Here is a 21,169-nt window from a genome sequence, read left to right on the forward strand (position 1 = left end):
AGGGGTCGGGGGCCCAGGAAGTCTGACCCGCAGATTCCAGGTCTGACTTCAAGTACATAAAATATCATCTTTCTTGTGGGGAAGGAGCCTGAGTTAGAGCAGGAAGTTACACCATATTGATATTGTTGGGGTAGCCTCAATGCCAGTATTGGACTCTCCAGTTTCCTTGAAGGAGGTTTGACTTTGTGCCATTGTTGGCTGGACTCTGTGCTCATTGATATCCCAGTATCAGTGAGTTAAGACACCATGCATTTATTTTCTGTGTGGCACACAACAAGAAAACAAGCCAAGAGAGAACACATCAGCCTCCAATGACAGTTTATTAAAAAGTTTATTGGAGGTTATTTGTTGTGTTATTGAACCTCTGTGTTAATGAAAGTGTGTCCTTAATAAACGTACTCCATAAGGAAGTGTGTTCACAAGTGCACAGAACACAGTAGGGCACAGGTCAATGATCGATTTTACAATTGTATTGTTAGATCGATGGACACTCTCGGATACTTGGATACTCAGGTGATTAGAGGAGCAGAGATGATCAGCTGATCAGGATTTGGTGGGGAGTTGGATCAGGTGGTGGAGAGATACAGGACAGGCCTGACATACACAAACGTATAGTGAAGGTGCAGAGGCTCAGATCTGTGACATCGTTAAGTCCCAGCTCAGTGTCCATATTTAGATGTAACAGTGCTATATAGACTTTACCTGGTAACTTGTATGAGTAATGTTTTCATCTCAGGCATGTAAATTTCATTTGTGAATATATTTTTAATACTTGTACAACAGATTTTTTTGAGTGTTAAATAGAAAATATATGCTGAAAATGAAGTGATGGGTAGCACTGTTTAGTTCACCCCTGCTCTCGAAACAATGTAGGTGGTCCAATTAACATATTTGCATTTTTTCATTTGCTTTTGCTGTTTCACTTGCAAAATATTTCCAGTGTGACATTTGATCAGGTCTTGTAAACCTCGTCGTTAACCAAGGCTGCTGTACTGATCACCGGATCTTAACTTAATTGTCACAGTGCACTCAGAACAAAACAGCCATGCAGAGATATGAGTCACAGTGACATTAAAACTGATGAAGACAGTCGTCGTTAGAACCAGCAACCTGAATGAACTAAAAAAAATAACCTAAATTCAACTGGTCTAAAATATCAGGATCTCAGTGTTAAGTCCATATTTTTGAAGTAGAAGCTTTTACTGGTTTTACTTAAGAAAAAGAAATAATAAGGATGATTATGATGATTATGTTAGTTTAAATGAATCAACACCCCCGAGTCATTCTAACTACCAGAAACCTCGAAGCACAGGCCGAGGGGGCGGTGTGGCAGCAATTTTTCACACCAGCCTATTAATTAATGAAAGACCAAGACAGACTTTTAATTCATTTGAAAGCCTGATGCTTAACATTGTCCACCCCAGCTGTGAAACTCAGAAACCAGTCTTACTTGTTATCATCTATCGTCCACCTGGGCCTTACACAGAGTTTCTGTCTGATTTCTCAGACTTTATATCTAATTTAGTTCTGAGCTCAAATAAAATAATTATTGTGGGTGATTTTAACATCCATGTAGATGCTAAAAATGACAGCCTCAACATGGCATTTAGTCTGTTATTAGACTCAATTGGCTTCTCTCAAAATGTAAAAGAACCCACCCACCACTTTAATCACACTCTAGATCTTGTTTTAAGATATGGCATAGAAACTGAACATTTAACAGTGTTTCCTGAAAACCCTCTCCTGTCTGATCATTTCCTGATAACATTTACATTTACAATAATTGATTACACAGCGGTGGAGAGTAGATTTTATCAAAGTAGATGTCTTTCTGAAAGCGCTGTAACTAAGTTTAAGAATATAATCCACCCACTGTTATCATCTTCAATGCCCTGTACCAACACAGAGCAGAGCAGCTATCTGAACGCTACCCCAACAGAGGTTGATTATCTTGTTAATAATTTCACCTCCTCACTACGTACGACTCTGGATACTGTAGCTCCAGTGAAAACTAAGGTCTCTAATCAGAAGTACCTGACTCCATGGTATAATTCTCAAACACGTACCCTAAAGCAGATGACTCGTAATCTGGAGAGGAAATGGCGTGTCACAAATTTAGAGGATCATCATTTAGCCTGGAGAAATAGTTTGCTGCTTTATAAGAAAGCCCTCCGCAAAGCCAGAACATCTTACTATTCATCACTGATTGAAGAAAATAAGAACAACCCCAGGTTTCTCTTCAGCACTGTAGCCAGGCTGACAAAGAGTCAGAGCTCTGTTGAGCCAACCAACCCTTTAACGTTAACTAGTAATGACTTCATGAACTTCTTCACAAATAAAATTTTTATCATTAGAGAAAAAATTACCAGTAATCATCCCACAGATGTAATATTATCTACAGCTACTCTTAGTACCATTGATGTTAAGTTAGACTCTTTTTCTCCAATTGATCTTTCTGAGTTAACTTCAATAATTACTTCCTCCAAACCATCAACGTGTCTTTTAGACCCCATTCCTACAAAACTGCTCAAAGAAGTCCTGCCATTGATTAATTCTTCGATCTTAAATATGATCAACCTATCTCTAATGGTCGGCTATGTACCACAGGCCTTCAAGCTGGCTGTGGTTAAACCTTTACTCAAAAAGCCATCTCTAGACCCAGCAGTCTTAGCTAATTATAGGCCAATCTCCAACCTTCCTTTCATATCAAAAATCCTTGAAAGAGTAGTTGTCAAACAGCTAACAGATCATCTGCAGAGGAATGGTTTATTTGAAGAGTTTCAGTCAGGTTTCAGAGCTCATCACAGCACAGAAACAGCTTTAGTGAAGGTTACAAATGATCTTCTTATGGCCTCTGACAGTGGACTCATCTCTGTGCTTGTCCTGCTAGACCTCAGTGCAGCGTTCGATACTGTCGACCATAATATCCTATTAGAGCGATTAGAACATGCTGTAGGTATTACAGGTACTGTGCTGCAGTGGTTTGTATCATATCTATCTAATAGACTCCAATTTGTGCATGTAAATGGAGAGTCCTCTTCACACACTGAGGTTAATTATGGAGTTCCACAGGGTTCAGTGCTAGGACCAATTCTGTTTACATTATACATGCTTCCCTTAGGCAGCATCATTAGAAGACATAGCATACATTTTCACTGCTATGCAGATGACACCCAGCTCTATCTGTCCATGAAGCCAGATAACACACACCAATTAGTTAAACTGCAGGAATGTCTTAAAGACATAAAGACCTGGATGGCCGCTAACTTTCTGCTTCTTAATTCAGATAAAACTGAGGTTATTGTACTCGGCCCTGAAAATCTTAGAAATATGGTATCTAACCAGATTCATACTCTGGATGGCATTACCTTGGCCTCCAGTAACGCTGTGAGGAACCTTGGAGTCATTTTTGACCAGGACATGTCCTTCAACGCACATATTAAACAAATATGTAAGACTGCTTTCTTCCATTTGCGCAACATCTCTAAAATTAGAAATATCCTGTCTCAGAGTGACGCTGAAAAACTAGTTCATGCATTTATTACTTCCAGGCTGGACTACTGTAATTCATTATTATCAGGATGTCCAAAAAACTCACTGAAAAGCCTTCAGCTAATCCAAAATGCTGCAGCAAGAGTACTGACAGGGACTAGAAGGAGAGAGCATATTTCTCCTGTTTTGGCTTCCCTTCATTGGCTTCCTGTTAAATCCAGAATTGAATTCAAAATCCTGCTCCTCACATACGAGGTCTTAAATAATCAGGCCCCATCTTATCTTAATGACCTTGTAGTACCATATCACCCTATTAGAGCACTTCGCTCTCGCTCTGCAGGCCTACTTGTTGTTCCTAGAGTATTTAAAAGTAGAATGGGAGGCAGAGCCTTCAGTTTTCAGGCCCCTCTTCTGTGGAACCAGCTTCCAGTTTGGATTCGGGAGACAGAAACTATCTCTACTTTTAAGATTAGGCTTAAAACTTTCCTTTTTGCTAAAGCATATAGTTAGGGCTGGACCAGGTGACCCTGAATCCTCCCTTAGTTATGCTGCAATAGACGTAGGCTGCCGGGGGATTCCCAAGATGCATTGAGTTTTTCCTTTCCAGTCACCTTTCTCACTCACTATGTATTAATAGACCTCTCTGCATTGAATCATATCTGTTATTAACCTCTGTCTCTCTTCCACAGCATGTCTTTTATCCTGTCTTCCTTCTCTCACCCCAACCGGTCGCAGCAGATGGCCGCCCCTCCCTGAGCCTGGTTCTGCCGGAGGTTTCTTCCTGTTAAAAGGGAGTTTTTCCTTCCCACTGTCGCCAAAGTGCTTGCTCATAGGGGGTCATATGATTGTTGGGTTTTTCTCTGTATTTATGAAGCGCCTTGAGGCGACTTTTGTTGTGATTTGGCGCTATATAAATAAAATTGAATTGAATTGAATTGAATTGTGTTGGAATTTGTCCAGTTTAACAGCTGCAGTTTAACAGATGAAATCATGTTCAGCGCTTTGTCCTGTCAGTAAACAGATTCTTTATTTGCACTGAATGGGACAGCATATATTTTCACTGCTTTTGGCATAATGACAATAAAAGATAAATAAAAGATAGTTTCAAAGTCTGACCTGCAAAGCCCGTCCACCCAGTGTCCTCCTCAGTCATGCTGGTTGCATGATTGCTGTAGAAGTGCTAAACTACTGTGACCTGATTAATTGAACTGAGCTCACACTGCAATAACTAATCAGTGAGGTGGTAGTTTAAGTACTTCATTACCAGAATGTATAAATGAAGTACATCAGAAGATGTTGGGGAAGAAGGACTTTACCGGGTGGGCCTGGACCCCCGAGGCCTGTCCCTGTGCCGACCTCGTCTGAGTCTAATAGATTTATAAGATAGAGCTCATCAAAAGACTAAGATATGAATATAAACATGATATTTGTCAGTTTAATTTAATGTTAAGTTAACCAGAAACCTTTACTCTTCCAACTCCTCTACTTTGTCTAACAGTTAGCTTAGCTTAGCCTAGCCAAGTTTTCTTTGGGTTTCTCGTGTTTGTTGTTCTAGCGTGTAAAAGAAGTCATCTTGCATCACTTCTGATTGGTGAGCATGACTAGTACAAGAGAGACCATCAGTTTATATAACATCATTTTATATAACACTGTATTTCAAACCTCGATCAGGCAAAACATGGAGGCTAATTGCAGTTTTTGCAAATTGCTAATTGCATGGTTTCAAATTGCAATTTTGATTTTAAGTTGACTAATTGTTCAGACCTGCTCTGGGGCCTGTCTGAAGTATTAAATTGACATATATTTGTCTCCACACCTACGCAGGAGAACTTTTTTGTAAGTGTGAAATGGAAAATAGAAGAAGAAGTAGAGATGTGGGTGTTCCTATTTACATATTTTTATTTTCTGTTTCTTTAGCCAAACATGTTATTTGATCAGAGCACCTGCCTGTACACCTGCTGTTAACCAAGCAGTTATTTTCTAGCTGCTACACTGATCACAAAATCATGACATATGAATGACAAGAAGTGTCCAGTGTCACGTACCGATATTAATGACAACAATGATGGGTCAAAGCAACATATGATGAACATTTATTACGATATCATGATAAATGTAATGCAGTGGGATAACTTCTACAGTTATTATGTTAGCGATGATGCCTCTTTGCTTTTCATTTATACACAGCTTTGTGGCGTATGATGGAGTGTCAGGGCCACATTAAGATGATAACCTGCCACGGCTGCTGTACCCTCTACAACACGGCTTGTGTCGATGATTTAGTGAAGCAAACTGATCAGCTGTCTTATTGTGTCTTTTGTGTGTTTGGTTTTGTGTTTTCAATGAACTGAAAGCCCTCTTTAATGCACGAGGGTGTGACCATCAGTGTTGGGTAAGTTACTTTAAATTAGTAACTTAGTTACATTACTAGTTACTTCCATCAAAAGTAACTCAGTTACTTCAAGTTACTCGCTACTTTCAAAGTAACTAGTTACTAGGGAAAGTAACTTTGGTTTTACTCAGACTTCTCTTGTTAATGTGTTGCTAACTGGATACCCAGCAAGAGTGCCAGTCTTCTAGCTTGCTTACTTGCCACAGTGCACTGTGCCACCTACCAAAGGAAAAAGTAATGTGCATATTTCCACGAGAGAAATCCCACGCCTGGACCGTCGTTGACCGCCGCATGATTCTAGCCTACGTTACAGCGTCATGTGCGCTTTTTACATCCAACACAAAAACTGCAGTCGTGGTGCTTTCGATTGTATTCAGAACTCAGAAATTCTGCCTTCCGAATAGGAAGATGTAGGTAACACCAGACTGCAGATGAGTTGCATACAGAGCTGGACTGGGACAAAAAATCAGCCCGGGCATTTTGACTAGAGACCGGCCCACCATTATAGCAAAAATCATAAAGCCTTTGAATGAAAACAAACACTGTTGTGACAGTGATGTTCACTGTCTTGATGGTATACATGTATCAATCTATCAATCGTTTGTTGTAAGACTCAGATAATTATTTATTAAAAGCTAGACATTTTAAATGAGAATAAGAAGGTATTTCTTTGTGCCCCCCTTTCCCTGTTAATGCCCTACCTGGCCCCCTGGCAAAACTTTGCTAGATCCACCCCTGCACAGTTACCAGCTGTCAGCTACATAGAAAAGGATCCTGGTGTTATTTGTCTCTCAGATCAGTTCATAACTTCCCTTCAACTCATTCATGTCACCTAAAAGGTAAACCTGTTTCTCCATCACCTGTTCAGCTCTGATGATTCAGTAAGGACATCTCCTGGTCTCATCTTCATGTTTCCCTCTCACCACATATCCAAACCGATATCATGACCAGCAGCTTTACAGCTGTGGCTCCAGCAAACATCAGCTGATACTAGAAAGTAATATTAAATAAATTCTAACAACAGCTGATCAAACGTGCTGCTGTTGTTTAACGTGACATCCGGTGGTTTTCTCTTTCTGGCGCAAAGCAGATGATAAATAAACAAGAGGGAAAAGCCAATCAGCTGATCATTGATCAGTTTCATGATTAAAGTAGCAACAGGAGAGGGAGGGGAGAGAATGAGAGAAGAAGAGGCAGCTGTGCAGCGTAAACACAGAATAAATCCAGCTTTGTGTCTTTTTCATTGTAGCTGAAGTCCGGGACAAACTGTGTTCCTTTTCACCTAAATACGAAACCCGTAATATTTTCTCTGAATACGAGACGATTCCGTTTTTTAGGGAACGGTTGGCAACTCTAATAATTAACCGTATGAACAAAATAAAGTTCAACATCAGTAACATAGCACCACCCAGCTGTATAGAAACTCCGTCATGCTAGCTAGCACGCAGTATGAAAAAGTCAGCACAACGAAAATAAACTCCACCTAAACTTGGTTCATATCTGACCCAGATAGACTGCAGGTTATAACTTCTTACCTGAAGTTCAGTTCACCTGACACTCAGACGGGCGGCCGCTCCTGCCTCCCCTTTCTCTCATCCACCTGCTGGCTTCCACCACTTGAATTGAATGAATGCTTTATTGGCCATATGCAGGTTGCCCCGCAGAGGAATAGGACCCCCCCCCGACTTACACACACAACAAAGACATCACATGGGAATACAGTCGGAGATCGGCAGCGTTACAGAGAAAACACTGAAAAAGTACACAACAATGGGAAAAGTACAAGAGGAAAAAAAGAGACCTCTTCTCACGCTGGGCACCTATGGGAGGACAGCATGAGAACAGGAAACAAAAAAAAACTCCTCTGCACAGAGAGCACATAAATGTCCACATCACAACATTAGAGCACGTGACAAGCCACAGGGGTTGGATAGGGGGGTGAGGAGTGATCCGAAGGAACACAGCAGTCGTCCTACACAGCGCTACCATTTCAGCGCGGCACACAGACCCGCCGTCTTCCCCCACAGGAAACAAGCATCGAAGGCGTTTGGAAAGGGAGGGGGATGAGTGCATGCTTATCAGTGTAAGTGTATGTGTGTGCGTGTCCAGAGTCCAGCTGAGACAGTGTCCTTCGCCCTATCAGGCTAAGTAAACAGTCTGCCAGCCAACCCAGGTGGCCTTGCATGGGATGGGAAGAATAGTCATCACACAGTCGTTATCAGGGAGTTGTTTTGGTCGGCTCCAGCCTTGGGCCTGAGCAGCTGGCGCCGTGGTGTCCATATGTTGAATATTGTTGATTTCTCCTTTATGCGAGCAGCTCCGAATTTAGCACTCTGACACTGGTCTCTCGATCTCCCGTTGAAGAGCCACGAGCCTCCCCATGATGGTATCAAACTTCTGTTCCGTGGTGTTGTCATTCTTTTGCTTCTGAGACCCCACAACTGCAGTGAGCCGTTCTGCGATGTGATCCAACTTTCGCTCAAGGGTGTCATTTTGAGCAGGCCCCTCTCTGATGTATCCCATCATACGCTCAATGTTGTTATTTTGAGTCTTCACGGCAGCCGTAAGCGTCTCCAAGGTGTTAACCATGCTGCGTTCGTTGAGAGAGGTCGCGCCTCGTCCCATCGCTTCAATTCCAGCGGTCAGCCTTGGGGGGGTTTGAACAGCTGGTTCCGCTCTCTTATTTCTCCAATAAGTCAGGGCCAAGCCAGCTCCGATCAGCAAGAACCCTGTTATCATGGTTCCGAATAGGTAGATATCCTCAGCGTCCTCGATCGACAGTCCCGCCAGGCACAAGATCCTCCAGGTCTGCCACCCATCCATCGTGTATCCGGCAGGGAAAGTCCCTCCAGGGCACTCGGGCTCTCCCGAGCCCAGACTTCTCGTTGAGAAAAGGGTGTCAATAGCATTCAGAGACCAGTTGATCAAATCCATAATTCTCTTTTAGGTTTTAGAGAACGACAGTGAGAGACTGTTCGAGGGAAAGTAATAGAGACAAGACAAGGACACAAGAGGCTAAGCAGGGAAGATAAGGGGAAGGAGGAGAGGAGAAAAAGTGCGACCGCCTTCGCCAAGAGCCAAGAGAGAGCTTGCTAATGTTACTGAATCTGTGGAAGCTCCGCGATAGCCACCACACGAAGTAACGAATAACGAGCCTATCTAAATCCCAGTAACGAGTAACGCGTTCCTGATTTTGGCATAATAACTAGTTACCGTGCTCGTTACCACAATAATAACGTAGTTACTGTAACGCGTTACTTAATAACGCGTTAGTCCCAACACTGGTGACTAGGGATGGGTACCGGTATCCGGTGCCATGATGGCACCAGTTCTGACATAAACGGTAGTAACCAGACCGAAAAGCAGCGCACATTTCGGTGCTTTATTTCGGTGCTTTATTTCGGTGCTTTTTTTTCCTGAGCTGTGATACACTTTAGATTCTAGCCAATCATTTTACGTTTCCGAGGATAGTAGGCGGGTCCAGGTACGTACGTTCTTTTAGAGCAGAGCTACAGATTAAAAATGCCCAAGGAGGACCGGTCAAATGTATGGCTGTACTTCACAGCAAAATATGCAAACTCAGCAGCCTGCAACAAGTGCTTTAAACTGATACTGTGATACTGTCAAAGGAGGTAACACCTTGAATCCGATGAAACACCTGGCGACGCATAGCGTTTTTTTTAAAAGCCGAGAAATGCGCCGTATTTGATAGCTTGCTGCGAGACCTCACACCGTGCACATCTACTGCGGGTGGGTTGCCAGTTATCGACCCGGAGTTAGCAACATCCCCCAAAAACCCGAAGAATAGAGTCCTGGCCCCTAGCCCTGCCAGTGTAGCAGAAATGATGACGGATGATGATGGCAGCAGCAGCCGTTCTTCTCTGCGTGAGTAGGTTAATGTTGTTCGTGTGTAATTTACGTTGAGTAGGCTAACCACATTATTACATTAATGCATGTAAGGTGAACTAGCAAACATCATCATAGCTACATGCGGCTGTCTTGTTTGATGGCAGATACTCCCTTCACCCTGGCCAAAAAGGCTAAAATGACCAAAGAAAAAGTGGAAAACAGTTAAACATGAGAGGTTTTTGGATAAAGTTTGTGTTTTTTCCATTGTTTAAGCACTGCTTCCAGCCAAGAGTGATACCATATATGCCCCATAGCTGCAGAAAAGGCTAACATTGTTATCTTTTTACAAAAAAACAGCTGAACATGAGAGGTTTTTGGACAAAGTTGGTGTTCTCCATTCTTTAAGCACCGGTTTGAGTACCGTTTAAGCACCGGCACCTTTTCAAAAGTACCGGTTTGGTACCGGTATCGGATAAAACCTAAACGATACCCATCCCTACTGGTGACCATCCACATCCTCTCATCTGTCCAGTGTCAGCCATTCATTTTGTGCAAATGGTCTTTTTGCACCATAACTTTATTGTCCTGATACTGATCATCACACTGTGTATGTGCGCTAAAACAGCAATCATTTCACTGCTCAGGTTACAAAATCTCATAAGATGCTGCGTGGCCGTACAAGATAGACTTTGGTTAGCAACTCTCTGAGGCTTTTACTATGAAGCAGAACGCTGTCTTTTCCGGCTAACTTCAAGAGTCGAGTTATCCTTTGAACCTAATCTGCTCCAAAGCAATTTATGTTCCAAATGTGAGATCAACAGGTACAAAATCACCACCTACTAACCAGTAAGACCAAAAAGAACAAAATAAAATCACCAGTCCTGGAAGATCCCTCAGACCGCTGTGTGCAGAGAGTAGGAGGGTGTAAAATTTTTCAGCAGAGTCTGACGTCTTTGTCTTTCCATGATTAGCAACGATAATGAATATAGATTCTCTACAACTTTACTGTTTTGGAAGTATTAATATATGATCCTAAAGCAGGACACCTGCACTGTAATTAATGACCTCACATCACATGTTTAAATTACGCTTTTACATTTAACCTTTTAATCAGACCAACAAAAAGCTCATACTCCATTTTAGCAGCGGTCATTGTGACACTGATGATAAAACTTGTGTAAAATTGCAAAACTGTAAAAAGAAATAAAAAATAATTTATTTAAAAAAAAAAGCATTTTTGTAGCTCAATGTTGAAATTACAGTTAACTTCACTGGTTGGCTGTTTCACCGGTAACACTTCAAAATAACATGCTAAGGTTTAATAGGTTATAAGGAATACACTCTGAGCCCTGAGCCCTGGGCAGTGTTGTGCTAATAAGGGAAGGTTTGTGTGTGCAGTGAAACAGTAAGTTTTGTATTTCATAATTTATTGATTTTCTATTATCCTTTCTGACCTACATTAATGAAGCAGTCATTAGAGCACCATGTCTGCTCTAATAGTTCTGTAGTTTGATGCTTGAGTCATTGCACACTTGTTGAAACTCCCTCACCCGTCAAAGCAGCGTCTGTGTTATTCGCGTCCAGCAGATGGCAGTGTTTCACGGCTGTGTGAAGCTTCAACTGGATTGTTCGTTTAAATTAGATGGTTTTATAGAATAGTTTGTGTTTGCCATGTTACAGTGAGGAGGAAAAACTCCCTTTTAACAGGAATATCTAGACATGAATGAGTATTCCAGTGGGGCACTATCTGTGCTATCTATAAGAAATATTAGGAACAACAAAACAAAGGATCGCGTCCAGTGGCATTTTAAGAGAGTGAATACCGAGGCTAAATGTCTTTGTAAAGCAAAAGCACTTTGTTAGCCTTTACAGTGTAAAGCTATGGATCAATGTGCAGTGAAGAAAAATCGAGGTAGCCAGTCTGTCCTTTCCTAACCAATCACAGAGCTCCTTACATTGCACCATGTGGCTAATTTGCATTTTACTGATATTGCTGGGCTGCTGTTAATCATTTTGTCTTTATATTACAACAGAGCATTGACCTTTAACCTGTTTAATTCATACTGAGTATTTAAAAAAAATGTATTGTCATAATAAATTCTGCCTCACTGAAACACCATTTTGCATTAGCACCTGACTTGTCACTGATGATATCACTGCACGAGCAGCTTTTAGGGCAAAAGGGGAAGCTACATTTAAAGGCTTTACTATCTGGACTTTTTGTATCCCTCCCATCTGCTCATAGCAGATGGCTAACCCTTCCCTGAGCCTGTATCTGCTGGAGGTTTCTTCCTGTTAAAAGCGTGTTCTTTCTTCCCACTGTCACCAAGTGCTTGCTCAAAAGTGATCATTTGATTGTAGAGGTTGTGTATTTATGTTGTACTCACTAGCCTGCATAATGCAGGGTGAATACTTATTTTGCTGTAATATTATCTTAGAAAAACCTGGTTGACAAAAATTTACACATTATAGAAATATAAAGCTAACATGGCCACCACTTCTGCTACTTTTACCACAAATAATTTCCTGAAGCACAGTAAAAGTCTCTCTGTTACCGACTGTTAGAAACCCAGCTCATATTTGGAGACAGTGGCTTGTAGCCTCCTAAAGGAGAGAGAAGGACATTTGTTTTAGTAATAATCTAATAACAGGCCAATTTTCTTCCTTCATCCAGACTTCATTCAGCAGAGAGCCATAAGCACAAGAAATGAGATGATGAGTGAGATCCACATTTTTTTTCTCAAACCCAGAGATTTATTGCTACGTGATAATGCCCACTTACAAAGCATGGAAGCTTAGTTGCAGTTTACACTCACTGATCACATTAATCAAATGTCTTTATGTTACAGGTTTAAAAGTTTTATCCAAGCACATCTTCTCCATCACTGCTGGCTGGACACCTGTTCCATGGATGTGTCCTCTCTCTCTGTTTTCCACCCTTTCCCTGTGTGCCAGTTCCCCTCCGTCTGTCTTTTATGCGCTCGCTGTCTCTCGCTTATTTTTGTTGTGAAATGTATGAATTTGTAACCGTGTTAAGAAATGACATCAACTGAATGCAAGCAAAACTTCCAACAACAGTCAAGTATTGCTTCACTGTAAATCTGCAACCTCTGAACAAAGATCCACAAAGTTCCTTTTCCAGGACGTCTTTTTAATTCAGGAAAGTCTTCAGTTTTCATGTCTTGAATTTTCTTTTATTATAGTTATTAAAATGTACTGAAGATCGACCGATGAGCTAAAAGTCAAAGCAGAAGAGAGGACTTCTAGCTTTTTGCTTTGTCTTGCCTTGTTTTAACGCTGTGAAAACGCAGTGCAGAAAGAAAAACTAAAGCTTGTAGTGAAACAAGCAGCAGGTTTTACAGTTATTTACTCTTAATTATACAGTGACTCTGCTGTAATTCTATTGTAAAGTGCATTTTATAGCAACTCATAAGTCAGATGTTTTTCTTTACTTCTGTGGGGTTTTGTTTGTTTGTTTGTTTGTTTATTTGCAGTATAGGTTTTCGAATAAAATGGGGGGGATGTGGTTGTTAAACTGTTGCTTTGTGGAGCGGTGACACTGATGACTAGGACAGTGTTGTAAAAGGTGTAGCATAAAAAGAAGTCACAGAGGAATCCGTGTCCTTTTTCTTTCTGTTGCCTCCACAGGTCTGTTCTCTCCTTTCTGCATGACCCTCAGCTGCACACAGGTCAGTCTTTGGACTCGTCATTTTGATCTTCTATAATGTTTTGCTTGAGCATGTCCTGCTTTTCTGTAATGTTATTTCTACAGTTTTAGCAGTTCTTCTTGAGGGAAAGAGAAAGATCTAAAAATCTTATACGTTATATATGTTAAATAACATGTGTAGTGCTCACATGTAATGCAGATGTTAGCTTTGATCTAACTTCCAATAAATCCTGATTGGATGTTGTTAGCGTTAGCACTTGTGTTTGCTTCTACACGTTAATAGGAGATGCCCATATAACCAGGCTCTGCATAATGAATTCACTGTTACCATTTACCAGCTTCAGAGAATTTCACTCAGCAAAGACGTCTTTACCAACTGGTGCTGCAGACGAGTGCCTCCTGATTGAACAACTGGAACCAACCACTCATAAGTCAAGGAAAAAATGAAGGTAATCTTTAAAAATGGTGTTACAAATGCTGGGCAAAACAGAAGAAGGTGTTTCTAATTAAATACTAACATTTATGAGATGAGGTTTATTCTACTGCGTAATTATTACGCAGTAATTACGCAGTAATTACGTAGTAATTGCTGCGCAGCATTAACTAAACATTTCCAATAACGTTTTTTACTGGAACTCAACAAGCTCTTAAACACCGATTTGGGAAAGTTGATCATGTCCTGAGATTTCTAATGTAATTCTGTGTTTTTCTTCCTCAGGGAATCACGAGGGTTCAGTGTTCCTGCTTGCTGCTGCTTCTGCTCTCTGCTGCTGTGCTCACACAAACCTTTGAGTTCAAAAAGGAACACATCCTTCCAGAGGGGTCAAAAACGTGCAATGACATGATGAAAAAGATTAACAAAGAAAATACATGCAAGGCAATAAATACTTTCCTGAAAGAGAAGGTGGCATCAATTAAGGCTCTGTGTGAAGACAAAAAAAAATGACACCATCTCCCACACGTGTGACGTCATTGACTGTAAGAGGACGAGTGAGGAACCTTGCAAATACAAAAATCTAGACCTTGTCAGATTATAATATTATTTTATGCCATGTTAGACCCTTAATTAAAGATGGTGAATTATTATGTAGTTTTAGTTTGCATTATTCTCCTGAATTAGAAGAAGGTGATAACTATTGCATTTGTTAAGCTGAGTTGCATTACATTAGACTGCTGGTTTATTGTGAATGAATGATATTGTTTTATGATGCATTATACTGCTGAGTTATGGGAAATACTGTTTGCAGAAAGTCATCGCCTTATTTGTCTGATTAGAAGAGAACAGAACACACTGGAGTTTTCTGTCCCATCTCAGCAGGAGCAGATAAACAGGGAGCCAAGGTTGTAGCTTAGGCACTGTGTGAGAGAAAGAATGTGAATGTTTAGGCTTTTATGATTAGGTGGGGGCCACTAGAGGCTATAAGAGTTTGATCAATGCTCCACCATTTTGAGATCTGATGCTGTCTGCGTACGGTGTCCATCTCCCACGCGTGTGATCATTAAAATCATCGTTTGACTCAACCCGGCCGGACCAGTGTTGTTATTGTGGTTTTTCCTCTTGTATCCATCCCCAATATTTGAATCCGTAACAGTTTGGGGGCTCGTCCTGTGGTATTGGGGTGGAATTTTGGAGGTTTGGACGGTCCGAGGTTGTCGAACGGACAGGCACAAGCCAGTGGTCTGACGTGAGTGGGCATAAGCCGGCTTATACAAAGGTAAGGCACTACCTGTTGAATTATTTCCAAAGTGTGCCAAATTGGACATGATAAAATTAAAGTCTACTCACTGAAGTTACTGGTAGATGTCTGTTTGGATTTTGATGAAAAATCTCATGAGAACTGTGACAGTACTGAGTAGTTAGAGCAGTTGGACTGCTGAGTGAATTTAGTTGGATAGGGAATTGGTCATTTTGTGGGTTAGAGTCCCCATTGGTCAGACAGGTTGGACCTGCGTCAGTCATACACTTGTTTTGGGGTGTTGACTGTTGTTTCAAAGTATTATAAATTTTTCAAGAACGGCAGTTGGACTGCTAAGAAGCGCATAGCCCGGAGGTTACGCTCCCTCGACCTGTCGGCGAACAGGGTTAGTTCAGTTTGGCTTAACTGTGGGGTACGGGGCATCCTGGAATAAGCTAGGAGTTAGAGGCTCCTTACCGTTTGGAACGGTATCTGCGCTTTTTTGGGCAGCAAAGGTTGGACCTTGGGTGTCGGACACTTTTAAATTGAGTTAGGGACTTTAGAAATGAGGCCAGAAACTGTTGGACAGATACTGGTTAATTGATCACAAAAAAGTTGGACTTTTTCGGTTGGACCGTTAACTTAAATTTGTCAAAATTGTGTAGGCGCTAAATCTGCCAGGCCTGACAGTGGTTGTAAATATAAGACGTCTTTGTAATATAAAATAATAGAGCTGTGTGTGAGACGAGGCTGTGTGTGACGAGAGCGCGCTGCAGCGCTGCGAGCTATTTTTAGACGGTGTGTGAACATGCAAATGAGGTGGCTGCTGTGAAGCGCACGGAGGACTTTTGCTTCCTGTTTAGCGTGTTTTTTGAGTTTTATAATTATAATTTGCAAATACTGTTAAAGACCTGTAAATAAGACGCTGATTTTGCTGATTATAATATTACAAATAAGGTTTTGAATGACTAGGGTGAATGTTTGATGTCTGGCTGAGGTTTGAAATAGACGAGACAAATCGTGCATGATTTAGACCGACACTTCAGTCGGCAGAGTAAGACTGAGTGATAAATACAGCTGTGATTTGTTTCAGTTTTATGGTGTGAAGCAGGATTTATAAGATTTTTAAAGTGACTCTTGGTTCAGCCCAATAATATAAGCGGTTACATTTGATTTACTGTTGGTTTGATCATAATATAGGGTGTGATCAAGCACGAATTTCAGCTGTGTGTGTGACAGGAACTCTGCATGCCCATAAAAGGCAACGGCCAGACTGTGAGAAGTATGCACCGAGAGAGAGAGAGAGAGTAAAATCTAGTCAGATGAAGTGAATCAGGATGTTTTCAGAAAAGTAATAGTAAGTGAATGTTTTAGTGTGTTAATACAGGTGGATTTCTCCCAACCTGGAAACCTGAGTACAGCGACAAAAGCATAAACAGAATTGGGACGACAGACAGGCCAAGCTTTGGCTCAAAAGTTTACAGCTTGACCTCACTTTGTCCCCACCCTGAAAAGAAACTTAAAGGACATCTTCTCCTCCAGTTATCGGTTACCATCACTGGAAATTTGCAGGCAAGTTTTTGACTGAATTGTTATTGGCACCATGTGTCCCTGAATCTCACAAGCAAGCTCTAACTCCTGGCTGAAGACATGGAATGCTGTTATTTAAGGTGGGAAATCAAAATTTGGGAAACAAAATAAAAACACACACACAACCAAAGAAATATATGAGAAAGGCACGTGTTAGAGAAATGCCTCGTTTGAGAAAAAAGTTAAATTAACCCACCTACAAACGCACACACACGCAATGAAGAAACAGCTTTGGGTGCCTTGAAAAGCGCTATATAAATCCAATCCATTATTATTATTATTATTATAATTATTACATTCATGAACACGTGAAGATTTTCCAGCAAGGTTAAAGCAGCGAAACTTAACATACACCTGTTGTTGAATGAAAAAGTTTATCCACTACTAACAAATAAACTCTCTGGGTTGCAGGACAACAACTTAACTTCAAAAAAAAAGACACTGGTCTGACCAACCAGTGATGACACGACAAATTTAGTGGTTAAAAGATTCAAATTGTGACATGTTTTCTGCTGATTGATTAATACAAGTGATTACTGAATGAAAGAAAATTCTTTTTTGGGCTTTTAAACATGATTTTAAGAATTTTAACATGTACCTGTGTTGTCCTGTCAGCTTGGTGGGTTATGAGTTGATTATATAGTGAGAAAAAAAACAAAAAAAAGGGGGAGAGAAGGCTGACACAGGGCCTGGCCCCGTTGTTTCTCCCCTCTCTGAATAACACAGCCAACACAACATCATTTTCCTGTTTGTCTGTTTTTGTTTTGTTTTGTTTTTGTTTTTGTTTTTTCTCTTTATGCTTGATTACAGGCTGCTTTGCCGAGGCTGACCTGGACTCCTGCTCTCCCCTCTACCATCTTTGCTCTCTCCTCTACCATCTTTGATGTGACCCTGACCAAATGCTACAGCAGCTGGACCCACAACAACAACCTGAAAATGTCAACAGAGCGGCAGGAAAACGATCTCATGCAGCTGAGACGGAGAGCATTAAATCCAAGGCCCGTTTCACTACACGGGGGAGATTTCCAGACAGCTTCAGCTAACAGAGCTCTGACGAGACGCCCATTAAGCCCGGATGAAAAGTGAGGCCGAGCAAAAGAATGCTGACCTTAACAACTCTGCATTAAAACTGTGCAGGACAGTGACTGACCAACACGGATGATCGGGCAGCAAAAAGGGCGTGCCAGAGACAGGAGGAGTAACTGAGGTCAGGAGGCACCTCAGAATGGACAAAAGCACCAGAAGAAAATAAGCTGAAGGCACAGGTGTCGGGGCTCGGCCAGGAGCTGACCTCTGAGAAGAGCCGGACAGCAGAGCTGCAGAAGGCCGTGGAGCAAAGCAAGGAAAACATCAATAAACTTCAATCTGACGTGTACGGAAAAGACTCTGAGGTTTCTGCCCTCAGTAAGAGCTCAAGGCATCAGAGCAGAAACTGAGCATGGCTCAGGAGGAGCTGGCTGCTAATCGAACCCATCAGTCAGGCTTGGAGCCCCAGACACAGGACTTGAAACCAGGCTGGAGCTTGCTGGAGCAGGAGGTCGCCAAACCTGACAAGAAGCTCCTACAGCAGGAGCAAACCCTGAAGGAGCTACAGAAGCAAAAGGGTCAAGTTAAGGAGGAGCTGGACAAGGAGAAGATGCAGGACACTGGAGAAAAGGACTGCCTCAATTGGGGCCAGAACCAGTATGGACAGAACTTTGAGTAGCAGCACCAATGGATGCAAACAGACTGAAATGGAGGAGGGCAGGACCCCAGGGCACGCCTCAGGCCGTGGTTTACCCAGAACACCAGAACAGGAAAGTGACGAACACAAACACACACAAACACACACACATCTACATGCACTGACTCAGAATGAAGAGAAACACACATATGAACACATATGCACTCGTTGATTCACTGCACACACACACACACACACGCGCTGAGTCAATTGAGTGAGAAATGACACACACACATGCACACGCTTGTGCAATGAAGAGTGATACACACACACGCTGCTGCAATGAAGAATGCTTTACTAACAAATGCTTATGCTGACACGCAAAATGCTGCACACAAACATCCAAATACAGAATCTGTTACAACAACAAGAAGCCATTGATTGTTTATTGGTTAAATGCATTTCATGTCACCCAGAGGGCGTTTGTGTAGATTTAGGGGACAGGGTCTAAGGCAGTTTGGTTATGAAAACAATGTCTGTGCGTGATGTCTGTTTATGGCTCAAGGCCTCGACTGAATTGTTTACTGTGCTTCACACAGCCTGATAAGGAGCAGTGGTACAGAGTGAAAATGATGAATTAACGGTGTGAGCCTTATTTCGGAGCGCCACATTTTTGTGATTGAGACTTAATTGAAGGAGGAACACACTGAAAAAGAAATAAAATAATAATAATAAAAAAAATAGAGAAAAAAAGGGGCCAGCCCTTGGATTTACGTAAGCATCTCGTGTGTATTTAACACAATTGCCTCAGGCTTTAAAGATCTGTACGAAATCCAACAACTCAATTTGTTCTCATTGAGATGACACGATACAATCTAATAAGAGTGGTTAGCTGCTGAACTCACGGAATCCACAACACCGCATAAGATTTCAAACTACAGGAAAATCACTGGAGTTATAAGAGGCAGACAGCGACACACACACCACATGCATGCTATTGCTATTTATTGTGGATTAACCTGTCAAGGGCAAGAACAAAATAATTCTGCATCAAATACAGGAAATCATAGCTTTCCTGTATTTCCTACATTGTTGGCATGCTGGTTGGTGCTGTTGCTCCACAGTAAGAAGGTCTTGGGTGCAGGTCCACAGTCTGGCTAGTTTGCAGTGGTTTCTCTCTGGGTGTTCTGGTTTCCTGCCACAGTGAAAAGTCATGCAGCTATTAGAGCTAGGTTAATTGATGATTCTAAATTATCCATGAATGTGAGTGTGAATGGCTGATTGTTTCTATCTGATAGACTGGTCAGCTGTCCGGGGTGTACCCTGCCTGATAACCTATCACTTTAGGGTTATTTCCCGGCCCTGCTGCAACCAGGATAAAGATAGGAGGATGGTAGTTGTTGTAGACCCATTCAGTTTTTATGGTAACCAGGATCTAGACTTTGTTGAACCGCATGCAATATGAAGACAACATGTAGTATTTAAGTGACCAAGTAGAATTTGAATAAAAGTTATTGAATAGTGTTGAAATAAACTGACAGAATTGAAGGATCAAAATATTCCAGGATCTCAACTTACTCCATCTGAACATGTTTCAATCGTGTTTTATGAACACAAAATGCAGGTTTACTGAATATGAAAAGGTTGTGTTGATTTAACTCAGTTGTTTAAGTTTCTGTCGGAGCAAAACATTTGTGTGCAACCAGTGTCCACTGTTAAATCAAGTAAATCCAACACGTTTTTTGTCAGGGCAAAAAGGAGTTACGGTCCCTGTATTCCTACACAATATTGTCCCAGGAGGGAGAAAAACCTTCTGGCGAAGTTTTGGTTGATTTTTGGGTTTTGCTTAACACTAGGTTGATTTCATCAGTGAGGTTTGGATTGTTTTCTTTCTCTAAGAGAGAGAAAGATGGTTTTATGCTTGGACATGTTTGCAATGGGCCCCAGTATTTGTTATTATATGAGTATTTTATTGGTTACGTTTGTTTTTGCTTTTGTTACAGTGCACTGAAATAAGAACATCTGAGAGGTGTGATCCACCGGTGGCGATATTTTGGTATTTTGTGAGTTCCTGATTTAACAAATCAGCTCTTTAATCCAGGCCTGAGAGATTGAACTTTAAAGCGCTATAAAATATTCTTACTGGAAACAGTCGCAAAGTGTTTTTCTCCATGATTATAATGGGCTGGGGAGAAATTCACTTATATGGGACACTGATCACATGAGAAGTCCTGAGCCTAAAAGGATTGCAGCGAGTCAATCCAGTCAAAAAACAAGGAACTGTTTTCCTTTAAAATGATGACGTCATCTTGCTGGTGAGGGAGGCTTGAATAGGTTGCGCGTGAGACTCCATTATCAGCAACTTCTGGTATGAATGTGTGTGGATGTATGCATGTGGCTGGACTGTGATGGACTGACGACTAAAAGTTCTAATGGACTTGATACTGAGACAAAAACGGTGCCGACTTTAGGATTAGTAAATGTCCACAAACAATTCACCCAGCCTATAAAAAAAGGGTGGATGTTTTGTCTTGCTTTGATTTGTTTTTACAGGAACAGAAGGATGACAGAGACTAAAGGGGGAGACTGTAGCTTCACATGAGCGTGAACTGCAGACTGAACCCTTTGGTGGCTAATTTTGAGTTACTGATGTTTGCATTAAGAAAATTGTGTTTTAGTAGCTGTGTTTCGATTAATGTATCACATTATATTGTTGGGAAGGTTAAATGCTAAATTGAAGAAAAGGTTTGATTTCACTCATGACTGAACATGTTATTATTAACCATAGCAGCCCACTGTAAAAAGTCAATTAACTTTTATAGAGGAAAAAAGAAAAGAAA

The 21,169-nt window shown here is 41.3% G+C and overlaps 1 long non-coding RNA gene across 1 annotated transcript; it reads left to right on the plus strand.

Moving 5' to 3' along the window:
- Positions 1-13,256: 13,256 nt before the first annotated feature.
- Positions 13,257-14,505, plus strand: LOC146360520 (uncharacterized). The gene is made up of 3 exons (XR_014799647.1): positions 13,257-13,422; positions 13,739-13,849; positions 14,119-14,505. It is a non-coding gene; the product is annotated as an uncharacterized LOC146360520 (long non-coding RNA).
- The last annotated feature ends 6,664 nt before the right edge of the window (positions 14,506-21,169 follow it).

Source organism: Perissodus microlepis, unplaced genomic scaffold (assembly GCF_051167445.1).
Source record: "Perissodus microlepis isolate ML-2025 ecotype Zambia unplaced genomic scaffold, ASM5116744v1 scaffold_38, whole genome shotgun sequence".
Lineage (NCBI taxonomy): Eukaryota > Metazoa > Chordata > Actinopteri > Cichliformes > Cichlidae > Perissodus > Perissodus microlepis.